The 19,799-nt window shown below is 39.3% G+C and overlaps 1 long non-coding RNA gene and 1 pseudogene across 1 annotated transcript; both read right to left on the bottom strand.

Annotated features, from left to right (window-relative positions):
- Nucleotides 1-12,189: 12,189 nt before the first annotated feature.
- Nucleotides 12,190-14,317, bottom strand: LOC147365082 (T cell receptor delta variable 1 pseudogene; annotated as a pseudogene).
- A 3,269-nt stretch (nucleotides 14,318-17,586) lies between these two features.
- LOC147365081 (uncharacterized) lies at nucleotides 17,587-18,320 on the bottom strand. The gene is made up of 2 exons (XR_015133570.1): nucleotides 18,214-18,320; nucleotides 17,587-18,021 (listed from the first exon to the last, which is right to left on the bottom strand). It is a non-coding gene; the product is annotated as an uncharacterized LOC147365081 (long non-coding RNA).
- Between the last annotated feature and the right edge of the window lie 1,479 nt (nucleotides 18,321-19,799).

Below are 19,799 nucleotides of genomic sequence, written 5' to 3'. Positions count from 1 at the left end.
CAGACACAACTAAGCGACTGAACTGAACTGAACTGAATCAAACTAAAATCTAATGCACAGCAAAGAAACGATCAAAAAAAATAAAAGGCAAATTACTGATGCGGAGTAGGTATTTGCAATAAGGGATTAATATCCAAAGTACACAAAGACATTATATATATATATACCTCAATAACAAAAACACAGTCTGATTAAAAACTGGACATAAGACCTGACTAGCCATTTTTCCAAAGAGATAGCCAATAGGTACATGAAAAGCTGTCCAAAGTCTCTAATATTCAGAAAAAGAGCAAATCTATGTCAAAACGAAGTGTCACCTCACATCTATTAGAATGACTATTATCAAAAGAAAAGAAATAACAAGTGTGGTGAGGATGCAGAAGAAAGGAAACCCTAATGCACTGCCGATGGGTTGGAAATTGGAGGAGCTACTATGGAAAACATTATGGAGATTCTTCTCAAAACACTAAAAATACAACTACCAGATGACCCAGCAATTTCACTCCTAGGTATTTGTCCAAAGAAAACAAAACTCTTCCAAATTGTATCTGCACTCCAATGTTTATAGCAGCATTTTTTACAGTAACCAAGATCTGGAACCAAGCTAAGTGTTCATTCATAGATGAATGGATAAAGAAAATATCAATATTTCATCTAACTATCTATCTATATACCCTCACACACACACACACACACCACACAATAGAACAGTAATCAAATATAAAAAAGAATGCAATCTTGCTAAATGGAACAACACAGATAGGTATGGAGTGTATTATACTTAGTGAAATAAATCAGACAGAGAAATATAAATACTGTTTTTTACTTATATAAGATATATAAAAATGAATCAAAACAAAGGAACAAATACAACAGAACAAAAACAAAATCACAAGGTACAGGGAACAAATGACAGACTGCCAAATATTTCTCCAGAAAAGATGAGTTTATTTGATATCACCAAAGGACTGAAATTCCAGATCTGCAACCATGAGGAGCCACATGCAAGTCCCCACTGAACAAGGAAAGGAAATGCTTTTATAGAGAAGACAAGGAAATTAGGAGGGTTATAATAAACAGAGTGCCCTTGACTTTCCATTGACTGCGTCCTGACCAGGGAAGTAAAGGCTTCTTTCGTCTTCTTTTTGCCCTCTGTGATGTCCACAGGTCAGGAGAACTCCCATTCTTCTGCCAGCTCTATTTAATTGAGATTTGTTTGCTTTAAATCTTTATACCTTATAGGACAGAGTCAGAAAGAGATTTGACTCCAGGAGAGGAGGGAGCCATGGTGGTGAAAGTAAGATTTGGAGTGATTCAAGAAAGGGTCTTGAGCCATGGATCCAAGTGGCCTCCAGAAGCTACAAAAAGAAAGGAAACAGATTCTTCCCCAAAGAATCTGGAAGGAATCAACCCTGCCAAGACCTTGGCTGTAGACAGCGAAATGGATTTTAGATTTCTTGCATCCAGAACCATAAGAAATATTTTGTAAGTGGTCAAATTCATATTAAACACTGAGCAAATATTTTCTCTTCACTTTGCTGCACTCATAGGATGGGATACCAGTGCTTGCAGTTGCCTGTTGGGATACATCGCAGTGAGATAGATTGAACATTCTTGAGACACCCAACCAAGCTGGATAGTATCTTTACTGGAGAGATTTCTCTCTTCTTTTAGTTGCTTTCAATGTTTACTGTTTTGGAGTCTGGCATACTGTGGGAAATATTTATTTTAATTCTGTCCTCTTATCAGCTACTTTTTTAGTTACAAGTTAGAGGTTCTGGTGCAGAAGGAGATAGACTGAGAAGGGAAAAGACAAATCTGTAGGGCTAAAAAGCGCTTGTGGTTATACCTATACCAATGTTTGTAAGAAATACTAAGCACTGCAAATGCCCTGTGGTGGCTTCACGGTGTGACTGTGGCTGGAGGAGGGGCTGAGCCTGCGGAGGGTTTGTGTAGAGGCTGCAGGTGCCTGGGGAGCACTGTGCTGCACAGCACAGAAGTAAGTGCCTGAGTCTGTGGTCTGCGAAGAGGAAATGTGCAGTGAGCTGCGGCGTTCTGTAGGGACTGTCGTGGCCGTTAACCTTCCAAACTGCTTTGTCCCTGAAGGAACGTAAACCAGGTGGATGAGGCGGCCCCCAGGGTTCTTAAGATACCAATTCACATTCTGTGGGTAAGTGGAAAAATTACACTGAAGCGTGGAGTTGGCACCTTCCTGGAGACTCAGGGCTGGGGGACTCTGCTCCACATCCACCCCTGGAACACCTGATGAAGAAAGGGAAACAGTCGCTGATGAGGGTCACTGTAACTCCTATAAAACCCTGAAAGTGCCTCCACCTGCCCCCCACCTGCTCTTCCACTGATCCCATAGATGAGGATAGAAAGTCTGCAGGACTTGTCAGTTCCTCTCCCTCCCTTAACAATACAGCAGCTGCTCAATCCTTCAGATGCCCCTCTGGGGTAGCCCCAACTCACAGCAAACCTGGGCAAACAAAAGCCCCAGCACAGTGCCTGCTATCCTCTTCATGATGTTTCCTCTTCTTACTGAGACATTTTCACTGTAAGACACTTTACTAAACCCTGAGGGGGTGAGTGTCATAAGTCCTTGTGGAAATGTTCCGCTCCTGCAGCCAATCGGCTTACCCAACAAATCCTGCTCATGCCCTCACTTTCTGATAGAAATCCCCACCCTCCCACCTCAACCGATTCAGAATGGACTGCAGAGGAGTGAGGAGAGTGAGAAATAGAAAGGTCATTATTTTAGGACTTGAGGGGCATTTTCTAAGAACATTGCAAAGAAGGCAGACTCTGAATTTGTGGAGGATTTTGGGGAAGAGAAAACAAACATTAATTATCTAGCTGGCATGGATGCAGGAGATTCTTGCAAAATGAAATTTTATTTCCCAGAAGTTCTCAGGATCCTTTTTTTTTTTTTTCCTCTTTGGCATCTCTTATGCACTCACCTGTGATTCTGAAGGGTGCGCATGAATCAACACAGTATTCATAGCAGTCTTGGCTGGAACATTTTGCAGTTTACTTTTAAAATATATATATATATTTATTTTAGACTGAACCTACATAAAGTGTGATATTATTTTTTGTCACTTGATGAGCGTTGAAAATAGAATTGTAAATAGCTTTATTTTTATTAAAACTAATAGTTTTATTTTTGTTAAAACTCATTCATGTTGAAGTACAGCAAAAACCTCCACAATATTGTAAAATAATTATCCTCCAATTAAGATGAATTAATTAATTAAAAACGTATAATTTAAAAATAAATTTTAAATAAAATTTCAGGTTTAAATAAATTTTATTTTATTATTTTTTAAATTAGAGAATAATTGCTTTACATTTTGGGTCATTTTCTGCTGTACAACAAAGTGAATCAGTTAGTATTATATATATATATCCCCTCCCTCTTGAGCCTCCCTCCAATGCTCTAGTTCCTCACAGAGCACCAGTATGGGCTCCCTGTTTATATTGCAACTTCCCATTAGTTATCTATTTTACACAAAGTACATTTTAACTGTTAACTATTGTTACTTGTATTCTGCTTTTTGCCTCTAGTAGGTTATTTCAAAAGAAAAATAAGGGTTTTAAAAACATATGAAAGACAATCTTTGCTTTTTCTCAGACTCTATGAATAATAATGGTTCAGTGTATACGGATTTTGAGGTAAAAAGGATGGAAATGAGGACCTGTATATTTTCATTGATGTAAAATTGAAGTGATCTGCAGACACGAGGATCAGATGAGCAGTTCGAGATTATGGCAAATGTTTACTAAAGGAACTGTGAGAAATAGTGTAGAAAATAAAGTTGATTAGAATCAATTATTATTGGGCACACAGTGGGTATTAGAGGAGTTGAATTAGAAGAGAGAGAAGAGGAGGGGGGCAACCACAGTGGGTCACTTGGAACTTTGCATGAAAATGTTTTTAACCTAGAATGACTGCTACAGGCAGCCTCTAGATAAAGCAAACCTTTTTTCCTTCCTACTCTATTGTCTGGGCATATAAGAAGAGATAGAGAAGTTAACTAGAGGGAGGAATAGTTGCATCTCCACTTAAGGAAGCCCCTTTGAGCCAGTGATGTGGCTGTCAGGCAGGTCACTGACTGGGCTCCAGTTCTTCCTGCAACAGCAGTGCTGAATCAGTGAGACTAGGACAGACCTGCTTATAATGAGAGTGTCTCTATTCAGATTTCAGCCAGAACTCTGTTTGGTCTATAGAGGCAGGAAGATGGAATATAATGTTACTGATTCCCTATGAAGAGCATTCCCAACAGGAGAAGGGTGGTAAGAGCATGGCTATACAGGAAGGAAGCGGAGAGCCATATTGCGGAAGATCTCCCCTGAGGAGCAGGAAGGAATGTGCCAGAGTGTGCTGAGTCATATTACAGGGAAATCTGAGATTCAAAGGATCCCAATGCAAGCAAGTTCTAGTGACTATCAATAAGAGATGCTTCCTTGATAATCACTGCTCCTGGTGATTATCACAGCACCTCACTGAGCTGTGAGGTACAGAAGCTCATAGAAATGAAATGGAGCTTTTATTAGAGGTGACATTTCCAGTTAATGCAACATCACCCCCTGGAGGTCAACAGAGCAAATTTCCTATTGAGTCTTTTGTGCCCCTCCCTATATCCTCCCTATTCTTACCTAGGCTTGAATTTCTTCCCATTCTAAGCTAAGAGTGTTTTCTGGGGTTTGCATATTAAATTGTTGTTGTTGTTCAGTCACTAAGTTGTGTCTGACTCTTTGCAACGTCGTGGACAACAGCATGCCAGGCTTCCCTGTCCTTCCTTATCTCCCAATATGCTCAAACTCATGTTCCCTGGTAGCTCAACTGGTAAAGAATCCACCCACAATGCGGAAGACCCCATATGGATTCCTGGATCAGGAAGATCCGCTGAAGAAGGGATAGGCTACCCACTCCAGTATTCTTGGACTTCCCTGGTGGCTCAGCTGGTAAAGAATCTGCCTGCAATGTGGGAGCCTGGGTTCAATCCCTGAGTTGGGAAGATCCCCTGGAGAAGGAAAAGACTACTCGCTCCAGTATTCTGGCCTGGAGAATTCCATGGACTGTATACCCTGTGGGGTTGCAAAGAGTAGGACGTGAGCAACTTTCACTCATGTGTTCACTGAGTCAGTGATGCCATCCAAGTATCTCATCCTTTGTCACCATCTTCTCCTCCTGCCCTCGATTTTTCCCAGCATCAGGATCTTTTCCAATGAGTTAGCTCTTGGCATCAGGTGGCCAAAGTATCAGAGAATCAGCTTCAGCATCAGTCCTTTCAAAGAATATTCAGAGTTGATTTCCAGTAGGATTGACCGCTTTGATCACCACACTGTCCCAGGACACTTCAAGAGTCTTCTCCACTACCACAATTCAAAATGATCAGTTCTGTGCTCAGCCTTCTTTAGGGTTCAACTCTCACATACATTTATGACTACTGGGAAAACCATAGCCTTGACTATACAGATCTTTGTCGGCAAAGTGATGCCTCTGTATTTTAATACACTATGTAGGTTTGCCATAGCTTATCTTCCAAGGAGACAGTGGCTTTTAATTTCATGGCTGCAGTCACCATCCCCAGTGATTTTGCAGCCTAAAAATATAATATTTGCCACGGCTACCACTTTTCCCCCACCTATTTGCCATGAAGTGATGGGACCAGAAGTCTTGATTTTAATTTTTTGAATGTTGACTTTCAAGCCAGCTTTTTCTCTCTGCTCTTTCAACCTCATCAAGAGGCTCTTTAGTTCCTCTTTGCTTTCTGCCATCAGGGTGGTGTCATCTGCATACCTGAGGTTATTGATATTTCTCCCAGCAGTTTTGATTCCAGCTTGTGATTCATCCAGCCTATGGTCCTGAATAATGTACTCTGCATAGACTTAAAAAAGCACGGTGACAATAACAGCCCCCACATACTCCAATCCCAATTTTGAACCAGTCTGCTGTTCTATGTCTGATTCTAACTGTAGCTGTACAGCTTTCTCAGGAGACAGTGGCGAACTTCCCCTATCATTTCTCCTTTCAGATATCGAGTGGTTTTTACAAATGCAGAAGGTTGAACTAAACCAAATTCAAAATCTTCAGTGAGTTAATGAGACATAATTGACTGTTGTGGTATAAAACATGCAGATTTCCATGCCCGGTGTGTGAGAAGAAGGCATATCTCCATGTTGCATTCATGCACATGAAAACTAGAAGGTCTAGTCTCAGGATGTAGCAACAGTGAAGTTTAAATGTTGCCCTAGCTGAGCCACATTATTTTGTTTGACATCTTTGAATAATCATTTAGTGCACTTTAAATCATGGTGAAAGAGGAGGCTAGAGATCTCACTCAGTGATATGGCCAATATACTGATAGGAGTCAAGGTTCCTGGTGTTCACTAACAGTCCATTTAGCTGAGGGAACTACAGTCACTGGAACGCCTGTTTATCTATGTTTACATTTCCCCCTGATTACTGAAAACACTGTGTAGTTCATTGAATTTCCCTTTTCCTCCCAAAAATGGCTCTTCCTCAATGCTGGTCCCAGAGCAGCAGCAGGCCTGGGTTTGGGTATGGGCTGCAGAGGGCTGAGGGGCACTGTGTGGAGGCACAGAGGTAGGTGGCTGAGTCTTCAGGCTGGGATTCTCTGATGTATATGGAGCTGTTGCCCTCCTTAGTATTCAGAGTGACTCTCACTCATCCTTGCTTCTTTTCATCCCCATTTACACTCATCACAAACAGGTTCTTGGGGCTTTTTGTAGGTTCCCATCTGTACCAATGTAAAGCATAGAAAGAGCTGGAAGGGAAACTGCAAGTGAAATTGCGGCTCTTTCCTTCATGAAACCAGAACAAGGCAGGATGCTTTTCCACAGTCAAAAGCCTGCTCACTCCTGTTCAGACAGACAGTGTCAGTCATAGAAACTGATTTCTCTACAGAGTGTTCATTCTTCCCATTCTCAAATATTAGAATCTGGAGGTGCCTGACTACAAAATCTTCTTTCCATTGAACAACTGAAATAAGCAAAGGAAAGAGCATGGTTGTTCAGTCACTAAGTCATGTTCAACTCTTTGCGACCCATGGACTGAGACACTCTAGTCTCCTCTGTCCTCCACTATATCCTGGAGTTTGCTCAAATTCATGTCCACTGACTCAGGGATGCTATCTAACAACCTCATTTCATCTCATTTAAACAGTATAGGGTGGTGCTAAAAGTCAGAGCAGTGCCTTCCATTTACTCAAACTTAAATCGTGGTATGAAAAGTGAAACAGGATTGGAAGGCATCTCAATGGCCAAATTCTGACTAAATTTCCAAGAAAAGAGATGCAGCTACAGTTAGTAAAGGAATATCTGAAAAGCCTCATTAATGTCTCCTATTTAGAAGTATGAACATATGGTTGGGGAGGGAATGCTAGATAAACAATAGTGTAGTGTAGTGAAAGTCGCTTAGTTGTGTCCGACTCTTTGCAACCCCAGGGACTGTAACCAACCAGGCTCTACTGTCCGTGGGATTCTCGGGGCAAGAATACTGCAGTGGGTTGCCATGCCCTCCTCCAGGAGATCTTCCAGATCCAAGGATTGAACCCCCATTTCATGTTTCCAGCATTGACAGGTGAGTTCTTTATCACTAGCGCCACCTGGGAAACCGTGACACACAGAAGTCACCACAAATCAATTTACTTTTTTTTCCCTCCAGATCACACAATCAGTCAACTTGCAGCAATCAGACCGCTTGAGGATAAGATTGTGAGGACAAGACCACACCATTCAAAAAGCTCATTTGCTATGGAGCTTATTTCCGATAAGACGACTAATTCCTTGGTAAATTTACCCACATATTGGAGGGGCTTTGTCCAAACCAGGAAGTACATGTCTCCAACAGCAGGGAACATTCCTTCAACTAATAAGGCAGAATCCTGAAACCTAAATTCATCATAATTATTTGAAATAGAGGTCAAGCCAATTGACCACTAAGTAATTAAAGAAATATTGCCTGAAGAGGCTTGCAAGGTAGAAATGTTGACATCTAGATAAAAAAATCAAAATGAGTCCAACTTAGTCTTTTATTTTAGAGTTTGAATAGTGTGAACTCTAGAAATACTTTTATCTTTTGCACTACACATACACACACACACACACACATACATATATATAATGGGTTTCCCAGGTGGCTCAGTGATAATCCACCTGGAATGGAGAAGATGTGAGTTTGATTACTGAGTCAGGAAGATCCCCTAGAGAAGGAGATGGCAACCCACTCCAGTATTCTTGGACAGAAGAGCCTGGTATGCTATAGTCCACAGGGTCACAAAGAGTCGGACACGACTGAAACAACTTTAAATGTATGTGTGTATATATATATATACACACACATATGTATATATATGCCTGACTCTTAGCGACCCCATGGACTGCAGCCCACCAGGCTCCTCCATCCATGGGATTTTCCAGGCAAGAGTACTGGAGTGGGGTGCCAGGTATATATATATATATACATATACATACATATACATATACATATATGTATATATATATAGTCGGACACGACTGAGAGACTTCACTTTCACTTTTCACTTTCATGCATTGGAGAAGGAAATGGCAACCCATTCCAGTGTTCTTGCTGGAGAATCCCAGGGATGGGGGAGCCTGGTGGGCTGCTATCCATGGGGTCACACAGAGTCAGACACGACTGAAGCAACTTAGCAGCAGTATATATGTATATAAATAAAACCTTCCTGGGTCCACTTGTTCATGCGGATTGCAGTGAAGCAAAATTCAGTGTTTATCACAGGACACCAAGCAAGTGGTCCAGGCAGCCAGGACTCAAAAAGCTAGAATTCACTGATGGCCAAGTGTGTAGGTGACTATCACTGAGGATGAGTCAGATAGAGCTTTGTGACTAAACAACAACCAAGCATCACGGTAGAGAAGCAAAGACAAGGGGCACAGGGCTTGATAGGGAAACAAGCTTAGAGTGTTAAAGGAATAAAACCTCTTTGTAGCCCTTGTTTTCCCCAGCACACTATTAGACAAGAAACTTACTAAGGCATCCAGCACTGTTAACTTGTTAATGGATGATTTCCTCATCTACTGATCCTGGGGCAATTGAATCTATGGTTTGGCATTTTTGTTCCTAGTTCTCTTTAGCTTCCAGTTTAAACCAGTAATTTCACCACCACTAAGACATCTAGCCACTATGTTCTGGGGGTCAAGTGCTTCTCCATAGTCCAAATCTTGCTCCTAAGGAGCCCCCTAAAATGATACACTCTGGCTGGCAATAAAAGCTGGAGATGCTTTTCACAGTTAAGAGAGTTTTGGCTCATTTCACATAGATTTAAAAAATGGGAATAATGAAACCTACCTCACAGGATTTTTATATTTAAATTAGATAATGAATCTGAAATGCAAATCACACTGCCTGACAAAGAGTAAGCTCAATAAATACTAACTTTCTTTGTTCTAATAAAATCTACATCTCCTTCAATGTCCAGGTTTGTGACCTATTACTGTTTGTTCTTTACTCCACATCAGTTCAATGATGGAAGCTTCTAGGAAATTCACTTAATCAATTATTTTTCTGGAGACAGTCATTATTTTTCCCTATTCCTTGAGGTCATATTCTCCTAGCCACATTTACACACTAAAAATACTGAAAGGACCCAGATGGAACCCTCAGATAAGGTTTTATTTTCATTAAAGTTTTTATATATTTATTACCTATTGGATATCACATTTCTCAGTTGGCTTTCCAAGATTTTGTCATTCTCATTATCTGTTTTCTTATTGATTTGAGGAAATTTTAACATATTCTGTTTAACATAATCTTCATCTGAGTCCTTTTTCAGAAATACATATTGCAAATATAGTTTATCAGTCTGTGGACTGCCTTTCAAAACTCTTAGTGTAGTGATTTGTAACAAACACAATTTAAAAACACATTTTCATGTTCATAAGATACTACCTTGAAAGTTTTGTTTGTTTTTTCTCTTTAAGCATTTTAAAAATATTTTACCTTGGTGGCTTCTATTGCTTCTGATGTGAAGTTAGGTATCATTCTTAATGATGTTTCCCAGAATACAATATGGAAAGTTTCCGTGGGTATTGGCAAGATTGTTTCCACTTAAATAGATTTTTGAATTTGCCTTCAATGCATTGCAGTGAAAGTCACAATCTTCTGCCAAAACCAGAGTGGTGGACTTGCAGAATTCCTTATTGAAACTTATGGCTTTCCTCATAGCATTGTTCCTGAATAAGGAGATCGTTTTATAGGAAGTCAAGTATAGCAGTGAGTGGAAATGCTTGCTATGAGCAAAGAGGTTATGGGATGGGTAATAGAAGAGGTAGTTGTAAATACCAGCTATAATGATGTGGTCATTTGCAGGAATGAGAACAATAATGCTTATGTGAATTTGTTTTTCATTTTGATATGAATATATTTATGTATTACTTAACCAATTTTAACTCCCCTCTCCCATTTACCTGCATGTAGTAACATAAGATATGCTAATATAAGTCAATCTTATGTCTTATTATAGCTTAGTAGTGAAGATAAAGGATTCAATGGGAGAATGTGGCTTAGCTAGAAAAGAAAATAACTTCACCCCAAAATGGATAAATGAACTTGCTATAAGCTTTGCAGGATGAGGTTAGAATCTTTTGGGTTGAATGAGGAATTACTGCATTATATTAGCAAGAACTGTGTTGGTGGAAAAGACTCTTGAGAGTCCCTTGGACTGCAAGGAGATCAAGCCAGTCAATCCTAAAGGAAATCAACCCTGAATATTCATTGGAAGGACTGATGCTGAAGCTGAAACTACAGTAATTTGCCACTTGATGAGAAGAGCCACTCATTGGGAAAGACCCTGGTTCTGGGAAAGATTGAACACAAAAGGAGAAGGGGGCAGCAGAGGATGAGATGGTTAGATAGCATTACCAAATCAAGAGACGTGAATTTGAGCAAACTCTAGGAGATGGTGGAGGATAGAGGAGCCTGGCATGCTGCAGTCCATGGGGTCACAAAAAGTCAGACATGACTTAGTGACTGAACAGCAACAACAACATTAGCAAGAAGCATAGTTTTACTTTCTTTATTCAAAAGTTATTAAGAGAGTACAGATGGATGCCAGGTTGACAAAGAGGGTACTGTAGCAGCTTTGTAATATCTTAACTAACTGGAAATATCTTTCCCAGAAAGTGCTTCTCGTATTGTTCTTGGTTAGGGTTGGCCACAAAAAGAATTTGTGTAACATTTGCAAGGTGATTGTGATGAAGTAGCCATAGGTTTTATGTTTTGGGGGTTGGTACAGGGCTCCAGGGACTATGGTTGTTCACTCATGTTGCTGCTGATCTGATAGCTCAACTTATTGTTGGCTCACAACTCCTTCACTTCCCACCAAACCTCCTCCTTGTCTTCTCTGTTTTGGGCCAAGTATGCAGGTAGCATGACGCCAAATGACACCCACTTCTCCTAAGGTCACCCATTACTGTGAGACTGAAGGAGGTGAAACAGACAAATTTTAGTGTGTCTTTGTGGTTTCCATTTACCTAATGGCTCTAGTTTGTCCCTATGAGTCATAGTTTGACCATGCTCTGGTCTATATCCAACTTTCTTCTTCAAATATTACTCTAGCTGACAAACAATGAGTTTGTAACAAACAATGATGTTTGTCAACATCAGATACCAAGGTAACAGTTTTGTATATACTCTTCCACCAGATCTAGCAATTACCTGAGTTCTAATCTTTATAACTAATTTCTCATTCCACACCACTGGTGGTTCTGCTTCTTTGATTGTACCTTCAGTGACACAAGACTAAGAACAAAGGACTAAGGAAATTATTTTTATGACGATTCCAAGTAACTATACCTAGATTTCTGATGAGTGTATTTTAGTGAAACTGTCACTTTTAATGATTTGTGGACCTAGTTTAGACAACTTTACACATGTTCTGTATGATTGATTTAAAGTCAAAAATTCAAGAAGAGATGTTAACAGTAGAAAATTGCTCTGGACATCAAATAACAAGGAAGAAGCTTTTATTTCCAATTAAATCCTATGATCCAGACCACAGATGAAGCAACCACACGATTACCATTTCTTGCTGGGATGTGCAGGTGTGCATTTCAGCTAGAGTCCTGCAGCAGGGAGGCTCTCTTTTATTAAGCTCTGGGGTTTTTGTTCAGCTTTTCCCATTACTTCAAGCACTGTGAGCCTGTGAGAGCACAGAAGTACTTTGCAGTATCTTCCAGCTGTAAAGCTGGAATAGTGAGGCTGATGGAGTTATCTGCTTTCTGGAAGTTCACAGAGTAGCGGCCATCCCTTGCATTTCCATCTTCTGAATACTGACGAATGAGGTAAGTCATCTGTCCACTGAGAAGCTGCTTGTACCAAAAAATGGAGTAGGAGATCCTGTACCAATTGACTTCATATTGACAGTTCAGAGTAACTGACTGCCCCACTTGACTGGTTATGTCTGGTTGGTCTTGAGTAACTTTCTGGGCCACACCGGATCCTGTGGAAAAAATTTAAAAAAAACAGAGTTGAAATAGTGAACAAAATAATGTAGAAATTGCACTAATTTTGGACCCATATATTTACAAACAAACTGAAAGCATAAGATGCTTGCTTTTCCCCAATCCTCCTTTCCTCCCCAAGTCCCGGTGAAGCACCATGTGTCTGTGTGCAGGCCTTTCACCCTGAACACTCGCACCCATGCTTGGAAGCATCCCTACCAGAGAAGGTTAAAGCCAGGAACACCCAGAGCAGACTGGAGAGCGACATGAGGCATGGATTCCCCTGCACAAATCTGTTTAATTTTGCCTCAAGCTGAGAGTTCAGTGTCTTTAAGTGCCTGAGAGCACATATACACAGTACCTGGGTTCCTTGTGACTCTTCCCCAAGACAGGAAGTGGGGTTTGTCATGTAGATCAACCACATGGTCTGTGCACAGATGGAAAAAGTCTCAGTTCAGTTCAGTGGCTCAGTCGTGTCTGACTCTTTGCAACTCCATGGACTGCAGCATGCCAGGCCTCCCTGTCCATCACCAACTCCCAGAGTTTACTCAGAGTCATGGCCATTGAGTCAGTGATGCCATCCAACCATCTCATCCTCTGTCATCCTGTTCTCTTCCTGCCTTCAATCTTCCCCAGCATCAGGGTCTTTTCAAATGAGTCAGTTTTTCGCATTAGGTGGTCAAAGCATCGGAGTTTCAGCTTCAGTATCAGTCCTTTCAGTGAATATTCAGGACTGATTTCCTTTAGGAGGGACTGGTTTGATCTCCTTGCAGCCCAACGGGCTCTCAAGAGTTTTCTCCAATGCTACAGTTCAAAAGCATCAATTCTTTGGTACTCAGCTTTCTTTATGGTCCAGCTCTCACATCCATACGTGATTACTGGGAAAACCATAGCTTTAAGTATATGACTACTGTCTGGCTCACCACAAATCTTTACTTTGTCTACCTATTTTTCCCTGGCCATTACGTTTGGCAGATCCTGAAAAGGGGCATGAAGAAAGCAATTAATATTAAAGGTTTGAACTGAGGCAAACTGAAGATTAAACAAGTTGACATACATCAGTTATTTTCAGTAAAATGATTTTTTCCATCCTGTTTAAGATATAACTTTGTACAGCCTATGAAACATTCTTGTAATCTACTGATTAGTCATTCATTAGCCCTTACTTACTTGTCTCCATCCAGAATCTAGTGACTGTTTTAAAATATTCACAGATCTTAGGCCTTCTGGGTGAAAAGCAATCTTATCCAAAATAATTAATGTATATCTCTCTCTATTTTCTTTTACTGAGTTCCAGGGCTCTACTCAGATTTTTCAATAAATAAAATTACTTCAACATGAAATGATTTTTAAAAAATCAGTCCATCTGAATTTCAGAGCCTATTCAGTGGTTTGTATTTAAATGAAATTATAACAGGAATAAAATATTGTTTTGAAATCTGATATTGATTCTTATGTATTAGACTTTGAGGGGGATCAGGGTATTCAATCCTGTTACCTCTAAATGTAGAATTGCACTTATTAGATCATGTGTCCTAGATTTATCATGTCACATTTTCTGTCTCATTGGTCCAGAGTATTCAGTCTCACTTGTTAGTCACTCTTTATTATTTCTCTTTGTAAAATAAAGTTAAGATAGACGTGCTGGAGTTTTCTCTGATGTACTGCTATAATGCACTCCTATGAAACTCAATATCTACAGACTGCAAACAGTACCTGTCAACCCCACAGAAGCTGGTGACTGAAGTTCTCTGCACTGTTTCATGTCCATGTGGAACACAGCTGTCAACCTTCCATTTGGCTTCATTGCTGTAAGAAATGAATTAATATAAAAGAACTGAAAGCAAATAGACAAGTAGAAAATACAATACAGACAAGTTCTAAAACAGTGCCAGTTCACGTAATTTAAGATCAAAATAACTCGTGAATGAGTGAAGCAGAAAGGAAAGGTTGTATTTATCTGAGACATCTACTCTTCTGTCCCATTTCACTTCTGAGTGCTGATAGGCAACAAATGCCTGGGCTTGAAATTATTTGTAACTCAGCAGAGGAGATCATGAATGACCACAGCAGCCTGTGCAGCAGCATGATATTATAAAATATAGATATATATTAATATAATAATTACATATATATTAGGAAACTGACACTGATAAAATTTTTTATCAAAATACAGACCATAATATTACACATCAGTTTTTATATGTGCTCTTTGGTTTTGATATGAAGCTCTATGAAGTTTTATCACATATATAGATTCTTGTACCACCACTAAAATCATGACTCAGAATTGTTCCATTTCTCTAAAGAAACCCTCTTTGCATACCCTCCCCATCCCTGCAATTCTTTATAACCCCAGTAACTACTGATCCCCTTTTCATCTCTGTATTTTGTCCTTTTGAGAATGTTGTATAAGTAGAATCATACTAGGTATATAATCATAATAATCCAATAAGCGTAATTATACACCATGTCACCTCTGAGATTGACTTTTTTTTCATTCACCATAGCATCCTGAGACCCATCTAAGCTATATTTGTTTAGTCATTAAGTCCTGTCTGACTCCTTTATGACCCCATATATTGTAGCCCGCCGGGCTCCTTTGACTATGGAATTTCCCAGGCAAAAATACTGGACTGAGTTGCCATTTCCTTCTCCAGGGAATCTTCCCAACCCAAGGATAAAACCCAGGTCTTCTGCATTTCAGGCAGATTCTTTACCACTGATTCACCTAGGAAGGCCCATCTAGGCTGCTAAATGTATCAGTAATCTGTTTCTTTTAATTGCTACAAACTGTCACCAATTTATGGTATTGATTTTGGGTTTTTTTACTTCCCAGTGGTAAGAAAGCAATACACATTCAGTAGAAACCATACTTGGAATTTTTAAATTTGATCTTTTCCCATCCTAGCAACATGTGGCATATTTTCCAGAATGACTGGACCATTCTGGATGACTCTGAGCAGCAGCAGTGAGCTGAGTTCCTGGCAGCAGTGAGCTGAGCTCCTAGCCAGCCCTGAAATCATGAGCGTAAACAACCGACACACTTACATTCATTCTGTACTCATACAACCATTCTGGTTTTCACTTTCAGTGTGTGTGTGCTAAGTCTCTGCTGTCGTGTCCAACTCTTTGTGACACTCTGGACTGTAGCCCAGTGGGCTCCCCTGTCCATGGGATTCTCTAGGCAAGAATACTGGAGTGGTCTGCCATGTCCTCCTCCAGGGGATCTTCCCCATCCAGGGACTGAACTGTGTCTTTTGTGTCTCCCTTATTGGCAGGCAGGTTCTTTACCATCAGCATCACCTGGGAAGCCCCACTTTAAGTAAGGTACTCAATAAATTACATGAGATTTTCAACACTTTTGTATAAAATAGACTTTGTGTTAGATGATTTCTCCCATCTGTAGGCTAATGTAACTGTTGAGCACCTTTAGGAGAGGCTGGGTTAGGTATATTAAATGTATTTTCCACCTACGATATTCTCAACTGAAAATGGTTTATTCAGACACAACTCTATTGAAAGTTGAGAAAAATCTGTAAGATGTCATTGTACAGAAGATGTACTACAGTTGCATTTACCCAGTGAAAGATACTTGGCTGATTTCCAGTTTTTGGTGACCACAAATGTAGCTGCCATGAATATTCAGGTAGAGATTTTTGTGTGAATGTTTTTCATTTTTCAAGCATAAATACCCAGGAGTGTGCTTTGCTGAGTTGTAAGGTAAGTGAGTATTTAAGCTTATGCAAAAGTCTTGGACTGTTTTCCAGAATTACTGGACCATTCACCCACCAGCAATGTATGAGTGATCCAATTTCTCTGCATCTTTGCCAGAATTTGGCATTGTCAGTATTTTTAATTTTAGCCTTTATGATAGATGTGAAGTGGTATTTCTTTGTGGCTTAATTTGCACTTCCCTAACTACTAATAACACTGACCATCTCTCTATATGCTTATTTCCTTACCACATAGCTCATTGGTAAAGTGTCTGAATCTTTTGTCCATGTTTCAACTGGATTGTTTGTTTCTCCCTGCTGAGTTTAGAACAGTACATTGTATTCTAAATAGTTTTTTGATGAAAATTTATTTTGCAAATATTTCCTGCCATTCTGTGGTTTATCTTTTTCCTTCTCTTAATAGTCTCTTTCACAGAGCAAACATTTTTACTTTTGATGAAATCTAAGCTATTTATGTTGTATGGACTGTGTGTTTTTGGCGTTATGTCAAAAATCTTTTTGTCTAACTCTAGGTCATGAAAATATTCTCTTATGTCTTTCCTAAAAGGTTTAATATTACATTTTATAGTTGGATGTATAGTTCATTTTGAGACTATACACAATTTTTTGTACAAGATGTGATATTTAGGTCAATTTTCAATTATTTCCCAAGAATATACAATCATCCCAACCTCATTTGCTCATAAGACTATGTTGTTACCTCTATTGAACTGTCCTTACATTTGTCAAAAAACAAGTTTTCCTGTGTGGATCTATTTCTACACATTTACTCAGTGACATAAACTTGTTAATGATATTCTTTCATTACATTTATAACATTATAGAGCTTGTAGAATGGTTCTCTTTTTTATTACTTATATTTATAATTTTTCTTTTTTCCCTTGATAATTATACCTAGGAATATATCGATTTTATTGATAATTTTAACAAAATTAAATTTGTATTTCATGGTTATCACTATAGTTTTATTTATATTTCACTAACTGAACATTTTATTATTACATCTTTAATTTTATGTTGGGTTTAATTTGCTTTTCTATCATTTTTTGCTGAGTCCTCATAACAGTTTTTTAACATCTTTCTTTAGTAAAATAAGTAGTACTTAAAAAGATAAATTTCCTTCTATGTATTATTTGAGCTCCATCTCACACATATTTATATAATGTGCTCTCACAATATTTACTTTCAAAATATTTTCTAATAGCCATGGTAATTGTTTCTTTAACCTAGAGTTATTTTAAAGTTAGTACATATAATGCAAATATTTTGGACTTTCTAGAGACATCTCTTTGCACTTGATTTTCTATATCATTTCCATCTTGGTCAAAGAATAAATTCTGTATAATTTCAGTTTTATTAAATATATTAAGACTTGTTAGGCACACACTGATGTGTGTGTGTGTTTGTTTGTATGTGTTTCATCTACACAGCAAGGTGTGGCTGGAGCCTCGTCTTCAGGTTTGAGTACAGGCTGCAGATGCCTGGGGAGCACTGTGCTGCACAGCACAGAAGTAAGTGCCTGAGTCTGTGGTCTGCGAAGAGGAAATGTGCAGTGAGCTGCGGCCTTCTTTAGGGACTGTGGTGGCCGTTAATCTTCCATCCTGCTTTGTCCCTGAAGGAATGTAAAACAGCTGTATGATGCGGCCCCCAGAGTTCTGAAGATACCAATTCACACTCTGTGAGGAAGTGGAAAAGTTACACTGAAGCGTGTAGCTGGCTCCCTCCTGGAGACTCAGGGCTGGGGGACTCTGTTCCACATCCACCCCTCGCACACCTGATGAGGAAAGAGAAACAGTCACTGGTGAGGGTCACTGTAACTCCTACTAAACCCTGAAAGTGCCCTCCACATCCCCATAGATGATGAGAAGGATAAAATGTCTTCAGGACTTGCCAGCTCCTCTCCCTCCCCCAACAATAGAGCAGCTCCTCATTCCTTCAGATCCCCTGTGGGGCAGCCCCAACTCACAGCAAACCTGGGCAAACAGAAGCCCCAGCACAGTGCCTGCTAGCCTCTTCATGATGTTTCCTTTTCTTGTTGGGACATTTTCACTGTAAGACACTTAACTAAACCCCGAGGGAGTGAGTGTCATAAGTCGTTCCTGCTCCTGCAGCCAATCAGCTCACCCAACAAATCCTGCTCAGGTGACACTGACCTGACGCCCCACCCTCCCATGGCAACCAACTCAGAATGTGCTGCCAGGGGTAGAGTGAGAGAAGGAAATAGAAAGATTATTATTTTATGGCTTAAGGGATACTTTCTGAGAACATACCTGAGAACGCAGACTCTGATTTGGAATTTGGGTGAATTTTAGGGAAAAGAAAGCAAAAATTAACTGTATAGCCCCGTCCTCCTCTCACATGGCATGAATGCAGTAGATTCTTCCATAATGAAATGCTTTTTCCCAGAAGTGCTGAGGATCCAGCTTTTGCTTCTCTTATACTCTCACTTGTGGTTCTAACGGGTGCTCATGAATCAGTACAGTATCAGAAATTGCTCCTATTGGCTGGAATACTTTGCTGTATTAAACGGTATTTTTAAATTTATTTTTTAATTAATTTATTTTTAATTGGAGGATAATTACTTTACAATGTTGTGTTGGCTTCTGCCATACAATGATGTGAATCAGCCAGAAGTATACATAAGTCCCCTCCCTTTGAACCTCCCCCTATTCCTCTAGGTTGTCACAGAGCACTGTGTTGAGCTCCCTGCATCATACAGCAATTTCCCACTAGCTATCTCTTTTGCATAGGGTAATGTATATGTTTCAATGCTATTCTCAATTCATCCCACCCTCTCCTTCCCCTACTGTGTCCAAAGTCTGTTCTCTATGTCTGCATCTCTATGTTTGTCCTGCAAATAGGGTCCATCAACAGATGAACGGATAAAGAAGTTGTGGTACCTATATACATGTGGTACCTATATACAATGGAATATTACTCAGCCATTAAAAAAAAACATATTTGAGACAGTTCTAGTGAGGTGGATGAAACTACAGCCTGTTAAACAAAGTGAAGTAAGTCAGAAAGAGAAAAACAAATATCGCATATTAATGCATATATATGGATTCTGTAAAAATGGTACTGATTATTTTAAAAGATATATATTTATTTTAGACTAGGGCTGCATAAAGAGCAATATTAGTTATCTTAACCACTAGCTGGACACTGAAAATTGAATTGTAATAGTTTTATTTTTATTAAAGCATCTATAATTTTAATTTTAAAATAAATTATTTTAAATAAAATTTTTATTGTAAATATATTTTTTAAACTGTTGATTACTAGTTTTGTATTCTGCTTGTTAATTTTAATAAGATATTTTAGAGAAAAATAAGTAGTTTTGAAGCCATGTGAAGATAATTTTAGATGGTGCTCTTATCTCAGACTCTGTAAATAATATCTATTCTCTGTCAGTAGATTTGGGGGTAAAAGGGATGGAAGAGGAGGACCTGTATATTTTCACTGCAGTGAAAGTGAAGTGATCTGCAGACACTAACATTCAGATGGACAGTTCAAAGATGCTTCAGTAGTAGCAACACATAAGCCTAGTTG

Source organism: Bos grunniens, chromosome 10, assembly GCF_055505025.1.
Source record: "Bos grunniens cultivar Pamir isolate PY7600 chromosome 10, Bosgru_T2T1.0, whole genome shotgun sequence".
Classification (NCBI taxonomy): Eukaryota; Metazoa; Chordata; class Mammalia; order Artiodactyla; family Bovidae; genus Bos; species Bos grunniens.
The sequence above is the reverse complement of the archived record's forward strand: the minus strand, read 5'-3'. Positions and strand labels throughout refer to the sequence as shown.